Below are 8701 nucleotides of genomic sequence, written 5' to 3'. Positions count from 1 at the left end.
CAGTCCCACTAGGGTGAAATTAAAGTCCCTCTCCTCACCATATTTTGGCTGTTGGTCTCTGATTTTTTGTAACAGAAGGAAATGTATTAGTTCCAAAGTCTACTGAAAAATACATATACAATATATGTGTATGATTACATGTGTATAGTTGAAGGCTATACAACAAGAAACACAGTGCCAGATAGGAGAAACCTCCATGTTGTTCAGAGTAGTCTCAGAGACTCCCAAAATATCACCATAGTCCTTGATTGACTCTCAAAACTTGAAGGTAGGACCCTATTATTGAACACAGAACATATTTTGAACACAGGACTTGGAGCAATGGAGATAGAACTGACCTGGAGGCCTTCTTCCTGAATTTTAATTCTCATGATATCAGAAGACACTATGTAAGCTGCTGAAGGAGGAAATCAATCAACGGCCCAACCCAGCTGTAAAGCCTAATAACCACAGCAGTGACTGGAACAAAAACTATCTCTATTGGTGCAGTAGTGGCATTTTTATCTTGGGGGTAATCAACAGCTATTTACTTGTACTTAAAACCCCCTCAGTGAGAGGGAACTCCTGTGGTACTGTAAACATAGCCAAATACACATGGCTAGAGAGGTCACAGATCTTAAAGAAAAACCCATGTCTCATCCCTAGACAAATGTAATTTCTTACTGTATGCTAAATATGTATCCCTATATTTACAGAGAAATTGTTGCTAAAATTCCTTCTGGGAGGTACAAATGCCATCCAACCCTCTCCTCCCATCATCATATGACAAAGCCAGGTATAATTTCTCCAAATTACAGTTTGGGGAACTAAAGAGTTTATTGGTCTTCCACACAGGTGAATGGGTGAGGGGTTACTTACAAGAGTGTGGGTGGTCCCCCTCCCATCCCAGAGTGGATCAGCTTTCCAGAATCCATCCAAAATAGCTGCATGACAATTTTTTCATTTATATACTCTTAGCCCCTCATGCAGTTAGGGCTGAGTGCATGGGTGGGAGAGGTGACTGACTCTCCCTGCCCCTCTTTTTCTTGCTGAAGGTCCACAGACAAGTTTATAATCCTGGGCAACCAGGTGCAACCAAGTTTGGGAAGGAGGCGTCTGTCTATAGCTTGCCAATCTAGCTTTCCAGTCAGAGAACAATTCTATGTAACACAAGTATACCTCTCACCACTCATCCAAAAAGTTTCTTTTTGCAATAGATGGAGACTATTACAGAGTTCCACAAGTGGTCAAACACAGAGAGTAAGTGTCTGTGAGATCCCCAACCCTATGTGACACAGCTATAATGGAACCCAAGGCTCAGGGAACATATTGCAACAGGTGGCAGAAAAAGTATTAATGCATCTCTCAACCCTCATCAGTGAAATTTCCTCATGCAATAGAGGATGATTAAGACAGAAAGCCACAACTGCCCAAAATATAGAGAATAAGAGATTGCAGAGTTTGTGTCCCTGGCTAAGGCTTCTATATTAAATCTCTGCCACCTAGGGTTCAGGGACTATTGTGGAAAAGGGGTGAAAAGACTGTAAGAGCCAGGGGTGGTGGATGGCCACAAGAAAACAGTTTTCCAGGCTTCTGGGAACTTGCTCATATGAACTTACAACTACGGTGACCCATGCAAACTCAAACCAGACAAAATCCAGCACAGAAGTGGAGAAATTGGTAAGAATCCCCAACCTTAGCTGAAGAACTAAGGGCAACTGATCACCGCTGGATGAGGGAAGAGTTGGTCTTGAGGGAGCAGCACTAGACAGGTTGGCCAGGCTCCAGTGGAAGAACTCAGACTGAGGAACACCTGGAGATACAAGCTTAATTCCATAGGCCTTAACATATATGACAGAATGCATGAACTCTGACAGGGATGCTATGGGTGAGTGCAGATAGGGCAGGAGGGGGTCTGAATATGATTAAGATGTATAGTATGAAATGCACAAAAAGTCAATAAAATATATATATTGCATGAAAAAAATGGTGAACACAAACCACTTTCATTACTAGAATAATAACATAATTGGTTGATTCATTGTATTTCTATTGTGTGTCCACTGACTCCTTTCTTTGTTGGCCTCCTCTCTTTCATGAGAAATTCTATCTCCATTATCAGTGTTTTTCAAATCCATGATGACCTTGGCCCCCAGGCCAAGCCCAAGTTTGGTCGCTGGCCTTGGGCAGCTGCCTCACGACCCAAGCCCCGCCCTCCGGCTCAGACCCGCATCCATCAGCCAACGCAGTCCCTAGGTCTAGGCCCCACCTCCAGCCCAGGAGTGTGGGACACTGTGGGTCCCCGGGCGGGGCTTAAAGTAGCGTGCCCTGTGGCGCTGGCGTCGTGACGTAGAACGTTGCCGGTGGACGTTGCGGCTGAAGGAGACAGCCTCTCCTCGGTCGTGACCGACCTCTTCCGGCCCCTGAGCGTCCCAGTCTACCGGCCAAACTGGACCTTCGGGTACCGTGGGGTGGGTGGAGGGTGTGGCGACGTCTGGGTTCCCGGCTTGGGGCTGCTGTGCGGTCAGGTGAGAGAAGTCCCCCCACTGCGTCACGGCGCCTGGCAGGCCTAAGGGCTGCAGCGCCCCGAGCCCGGGAGGCTTGTGGAGTCCTGGGCCGGGGTCGCAGGTCGTGGGGGAGGTCGGGCCTGGGGTCGAAGGTCGCGGACGAGGCCGCGGCGGGGAGCTGGGGTTCTGGGCTGGACCGGGCGGGAAATCCTTAGCCCCGGCCGCACCACCCTACCGAATGGCGCATCTCAGTGGACACCTCTCTGACCAAAGGAAGATGCAGAACGGTCATCTTCCTTCCTGGGAGGGGTTAATTGCCTCCCTCGCCCCCTTGGCACTAGTGTTGACATTTAAGGACTGATGTCAGTTAAAGGGAAAGAATTCTTACACATTTCCTCTGAGGAAGTCTTGGGTTTTTGAACTAACAGGGTAGGTTTCAGCTCCCCGTTTCATGTTGCCCTTTTCACGTTCTGAGTAGCAATGAGACCGATTTATTCTGACAACTAGACAAATGTAAACATGGATGAATTTATTTAACTTATGTAAGATTGGTTGGTATGTGCTTTGTGTGTATATATCATCTCATTTAATATTCCCACTTTGTAGATGAGGACTAAAGCCCATGGCTCAAAATTGTCCACAGAGTTGTTTTTTAGACCTGACAGTTTCATACCTTTAAAGTCTCTTAACATGCCACTCTGTCAGTTAAGCACCTTAAGAGTTTACAAGGTGATTGTCATTAAACAGCGATCCATTTGCCCAGAATAGACAAAAAACAGTAAGACACTCTTCTTCCTAGCAAAGACCCAACAATGTGATAGAAAAACTCTTTCAAGGCTGCACTTGCAAGTCTTAAAGATAGTATGTCTTCACCAGAGCCCTGACCTCATGTTCTTTCCCGAAGTAGAAGTAGAGTGGTTTTGAAACGTTCAGTGTTATCTGTAGTCTTACTTGAGGTTTAGAGTTCTTGTTTGAAAACTTAAACAAGTGAATGTAATACTGAATTAAAACGAGTTTCCTGGTATGTGTGTTCATGATTAAATCATTTAATTTGAAATGGTTGCACTAATAACAAGGTCAGTATACCTTTTGCAAATGGTTTAAAATACTGTTCTTTTCAGGTTTGTTAAGATGAAATGCTACAGAAAGGCCTGAAGAGGAAGGATAAACATTTCAGATTGAAAAATAAAAAAGTGTAAGTATTTTTGCCTAAGATTTTCAAAGTCTAATTTCCAGTGCTCAGGGTTAAGAGCTTGGGCTGCTCTTGCAGAAGACCTGGGTTTGAATCCCAGCACCCACATAATGGCTAAAAACTATCCCAAACTACAGTTCAGGAGATCTGATACTCTTCTGTCTTCCGTGGGCACTGTGTGAAACATACATGACTCACATATGTGCAGGCATAATGCTCATACACATAAAAAAGTAAAAATAAAAGAAAAAAAAAGGAACACACAGTATGCTCTCAATGTCTATAGTCTTCCTGTGGTGTACAGTAGAACACCAGAACACCAGAGCATACTTGTCTGACTGTACCCACTAGGAAGAGGCCTAGAGCATACTTTACCTGTCTGACTATACCCACTGGAAAGGTACTTTTTCAAATGGTAGCAGTGCTAGTAAATTAGAAACTTCCATAAGTTGGTGGTTCTATGATACATGTAACTATTTAATATTTTTATGCTTTCTTTTATATATCACAAAATTAATTGTCACAATTTCTTTCCTAATGATTAGCAGTTTTGAAATGAATACTATGAATGAGAAAATCGATGAGTCATGAAAATATTGAGAGATCATACTTCGTAACATGTAGGTTCGCTTGTTCTTTTCTTAAATAATTGATAAAATACCATTTAAAATGATAGATTTGATAACTATGGCTGTATTAACAAACTGTCATTAGTATGGTTACAAATATGAAAAAACTCCCAATCATTATTTATAATAATCTTTCAGAGGAGAGGCTAGATTAGATTCAAGTTATAGGAATCTTTGGCAGGAATGTCACAGAAATGAGGATATGTTTTTCTAAGAACAGGTACACAGTTTTGGGCCATCTTCTTACTGATGGTGTTTACTTTGATCACTTAGTTAACTGTTGGCTTTCTCAAAAGTCTTTTTTTTTGTGTGACCCTTGTCATTCATTTTGTGGGGGAATTATTTTGAGGTAATCTGTCTTATCTTGTTACTCATCAAAATTTAGTTGAGGGCTGACAGGGTGGCTCAGTGAGTGTAGGTGCTTACCATCAAGCCTGATGACCTGAGTTAGATCTCCAGAACACATGTGACAGTAGAAGAAAAGAACTGACTCTACAAAGTTGTCCTCTGACCATGACGTGTGCTGTGGCACATGTGCCCACACAAATACATTTTTTCCTCTCTCATACACGTACACAGCATTAAATACAATGAAGTTTTAAAAATTTAGTTGATTATATTGGTGTGGACTTATAGATTCCTATCTTACTAAGTAGATTAAAATATATTACCATCATTTATTTTTAAGTTATCTCAAGTTTTAGGGGATTTTTTGTTTGTTTATTTTGTTAGAGTCTTTCTGTGTGGTCCAGGCTACCCTTAAACTTGGATCCTCCTCCCTCAGCCTCTGAAGTGCTGGGATTTATAGGCATGTGCCACTGAGCCCATCTTAAAGTGACCCAGATTTTGCCCTTGGAAATCTCCTGAAGTTGGCTGTGTCCTTCACACACACTCCCATCATTCTTTGGGCAGTTCTTTACTTTCTGTGAGAAGACTCATCTGTACTTTCCCTGCCTTATTGGTGGGATTAGCCAATTTTTTCAAGAAGCTCCAATTTCTTAGTTGAAAGTGGTTTATAGAAGCAAAGTATTTTGCTAATTTTTGCTGATGTGTTGCTGCTCTCTAGCTCTGTTAGCATACATGTACACATACATGTGTGTATTTACATCTCTATTTAGCTCTATATTAATTTATTTTGAAATGTATGGCAACCACTCTTATCCAGTTTAGGTTTGATGCCGCCTCCTGGATTTTCAACCAGCACTGTACCAGGTGACCTTCCTGTGCAGACCCAGCTCACTCTTCTCTGGTTAGGAAAACCAGAGCTAAACTGCTTTTCCTTGCTACTTTTATTTATTTATTTATTTTTTTCCCCATTTTTTAAAAATTGAGCTTTTAAAATTTCATACATTTCCCACTTAAATCCAGACCTCTTTCACCATCCATGCTGCCCCATATCCCCCACCAAACCCTATGCACTCTGCCATACGTGCTGAGTCCTATTCATTCAGGTGTTTGTACCCAAATTCCTTCAGTGTAAATGCATCCACTAGAGTCTAGTCAGCCCATCCAGTGGTTATATGTAAGTCATACTCTCCCTCACCCAGCAGCCATCAGTCTCAAATAGTTCTCATTCTAGTGCTGGCCTGTCACCTATTTCTCACCTCCCCTTTGGGCCCTTGTTTAATTGAGCTGACATGGGTTCTGAGTTTCATGTCACTGCTGCCACAGGCTCACATGAGCAAGCCTCCAGTGGCTTGGAAGCCTCCACATCCTTACGTTCATGAACCAGCTCCAGCTCTTACAGTCTTTCCACCTATTCTTTTGCAATGGTCCCTGAGTTGTGGGTTGATGAGGTTCCATATAGGAGTTCCATCCTACACTCTACAGTTTCTTATTTTCCACAACTTGGACAGTTGTGGCCTTCTGTGTGTATTGCACTCTGATGTACATGGAAGCCTCACTGGTGAGAGTTGAGGGGTACATTAGCCCTCTCTCCCTTATTCTGCTATGTTCCATGTACCTTGGTTATAGACATTTTGTCACCTAGTACTGGGCATCTCCCAGATGTATGTTCTTTGTTCCTGACCAGATGTGCAACTCTACAGTAGCCTCCATCTGTTGCAAAAAGACACTTCTTTGGTGAGTGCTATATGGCATGTCTGTTACTTTAAGGGAGGTCTCTTCTATATGGCATTGTGTTCCTACCAGGCAGCTTCCGTTTATACATGTACATTAATGTTCAGACACTTTATGTGCATTTCTTATAGGGTTTCTAGGGCATCACTTTTCCCTCTAGGTTTCCTAGCCCCCCTGAGATTCACCCATCTCTTTTTCCTCCCATCTAGCTTCCCTCCTCCCTCCCTTCCTAGTCAGAGTTGCCCCCATTATCGCCAACCTCTCCCCAATACCTCCCGACTCCTGCTGCCTTCCTTTCTTGACTTCCCTCGCTCCTCCAGACTGTGGTCCTTTGAAATAACACAAACGTAGAAAAGCAAGTGACATGTTTTCCCTCATTTGTGGATTGTAGCACCAATCCCTTACACATGAGTCATCCCTTATATATAAGTTCTGATGTAACACTAGGAACCAGGTAAAGGCAAAGGATACACGGAGGTAAAGGAAAAGAAACAACCTGAAAGGGGGATAGTACAGATGTTACCTGAGGGAGGTGGAAAAAGTGGGAGTAATAGGCAGATAGATCCTTGCTATTCTTTCTCTGCTGTGGGTGCTGTCCTTTCTCTTCATTGACTCCAGAGCCCTGCAGCTGGCCTTTTTCCTACAAGTACTCTCTCATCTTTCTGTGATTCTGAAAGGAGGAGCTGCCTGTGCTCCACCAGCTTCTCGGCACAAGGCACAAGTGAATCTTAACTTACTCTTACCAGGTTCTGACATTCTACCCTAGGCCACTGAGAAGCCTGTCCTCCTCTAATCCATATGCAGATGCCTGTTTTACTTCCTGTTTCAGCTTTTAAGATAGAACTGTTCAGGAGGTAGAAGAGGAGGAAATAACCAGTTTTGTTTCTGTTGTATCATTTGCTGCATGAAGATTGTGCAGTAGGTTCTTATATCAAGATCCAGTTACTCTTCCTTAAACAGTTGGTGCACCAGATATACTAGTACACTGAGCTATAGTTGTACTTCCCCTGGATACTCTGTTGCCTTAAACCGATTCTTTTATGCTAGAATACCTTCTTGTCAAAGGCTTTTATTAAACCTTAGCCTTTACTTTTGTTCTTGCTCTAGATATGTTTTAAACATTGGACTTTCGTCTGTTGGTTTAAAGATTTTTTACATTAATACTATATTGGGGAAAATGATTGAAACAGATTCTGCAGTCTCCTGCCTTTTAGCTGCAGTAGTCTTTCTTTACTCCTTTGATTAAAAACTGAGATGCTACAGTAGTAGGTGATGGTGATTTTAAATGAAGAACCTAGGTGTTTTTGAGCATGGATCATCTCTTCTTGGATTTGATTAGAGACAAATTACCTTTTTATGTGGAGGCTGGCATGCCAGAACATATCCCTCAGTTAACATCAGAATCAGTAGGAGGACTTGCCATCTTCAGTGTGGGCTCATTTGCCATCTCTAAGATGCTAAAAAATAAGTGTAGAATAGGTATGTATACTGTTTTATAATATGTAACCCATTATAAAATACATGAATATTTTTACCTATTTATTTTTTGAGATGGGTTTCACCATGTAGGTCATGCCGGGCCCAAAATCATGATCCTCTAGGTTTATCCTCCTGAGGACCTGAGATTACAGGAGTGTGCCACTAGGCCTGGTTAAATATGTACTTGACCTTCTTTTTTTCTTCATGTCAAATTCATGCCCTCACACATTTGTTTTTAGACTGGGTATTTTTAAAGTACTTTCATTTAACAATTTAAAAAGAATTTTGTTGGAAAAAAACAAAACCATGAAAGAAAAAGCTCACATTAAAGTGATCCTGCCTCCAAATTTTTATTTTGATCTTTGAGACAGCCACCCTGTAGCCCTAGATGTCCTGGAACTCACTATGTAGACCAGACTGGTTTTGATCTCACAGAGACCTGCCTACTCTAGAGTCTCTTGAGTGGGTGACCCAGCTCTGCCTCCAAATTTTCTGCTGGTTGACAGATTTTTTTCAGAGCTTTGGGAAATAAGATAACATCCGTACTCAGTTTGTGAACTGTAAGGAAAAAATGTAAGGTTTTCATGCCATTGTCACTGTTTATTGTTAAGGCTTCTTTCTCTTCTACTTTTGTAGGATGTCTTGTTTGTCTCTATATTTTATACTCAGATTTCAGCAATTGGAAAGTTGTTAACTGTTATAATGTCTGGCAATGTTGTCTTACCCAGTTTTCAGATTTGTTTTGTGAGTAAAATAAAGGTTATGGTGAACAAACAAACCCTTTATTATGTGGCGTACAAAGAGGTGATGGAGATTAAGAGAATTTATTTAACTTA

At 41.9% G+C, this 8701-nt stretch overlaps 1 protein-coding gene across 13 annotated transcripts in view; it reads left to right on the top strand.

The window, feature by feature from the left end:
- Positions 1 to 2161: 2161 nt before the first annotated feature.
- The window catches only part of Kiaa1109 (KIAA1109 ortholog), a 249263-nt gene continuing 242723 nt past the window's right edge, over positions 2162 to 8701 (top strand). For 4 of the 13 annotated variants that reach the window (XM_029554130.1, XM_029554133.1, XM_029554135.1 and 1 more), the window contains exons 1-3: positions 2163 to 2507; positions 3608 to 3681; positions 4224 to 4298. The gene's annotated coding sequence lies outside the window, so the exon portion shown is untranslated. Of the gene's footprint in view, positions 2508 to 3607; positions 3682 to 4223; positions 4299 to 8701 lie in introns of all 13 variants that reach the window. The other 9 variants (XM_029554137.1, XM_029554134.1, XM_029554132.1 and 6 more) reach the window with 6 other exon arrangements.

The sequence above is a fragment of the Nannospalax galili genome, unplaced genomic scaffold (genome assembly GCF_000622305.1).
Source record: "Nannospalax galili isolate Female #2095 unplaced genomic scaffold, S.galili_v1.0 scaffold64, whole genome shotgun sequence".
NCBI classification, from domain to species: domain Eukaryota; kingdom Metazoa; phylum Chordata; class Mammalia; order Rodentia; family Spalacidae; genus Nannospalax; species Nannospalax galili.
Note: the sequence above shows the minus strand (reverse complement) of the source record. Positions and strands in the feature narration are given on the sequence as shown.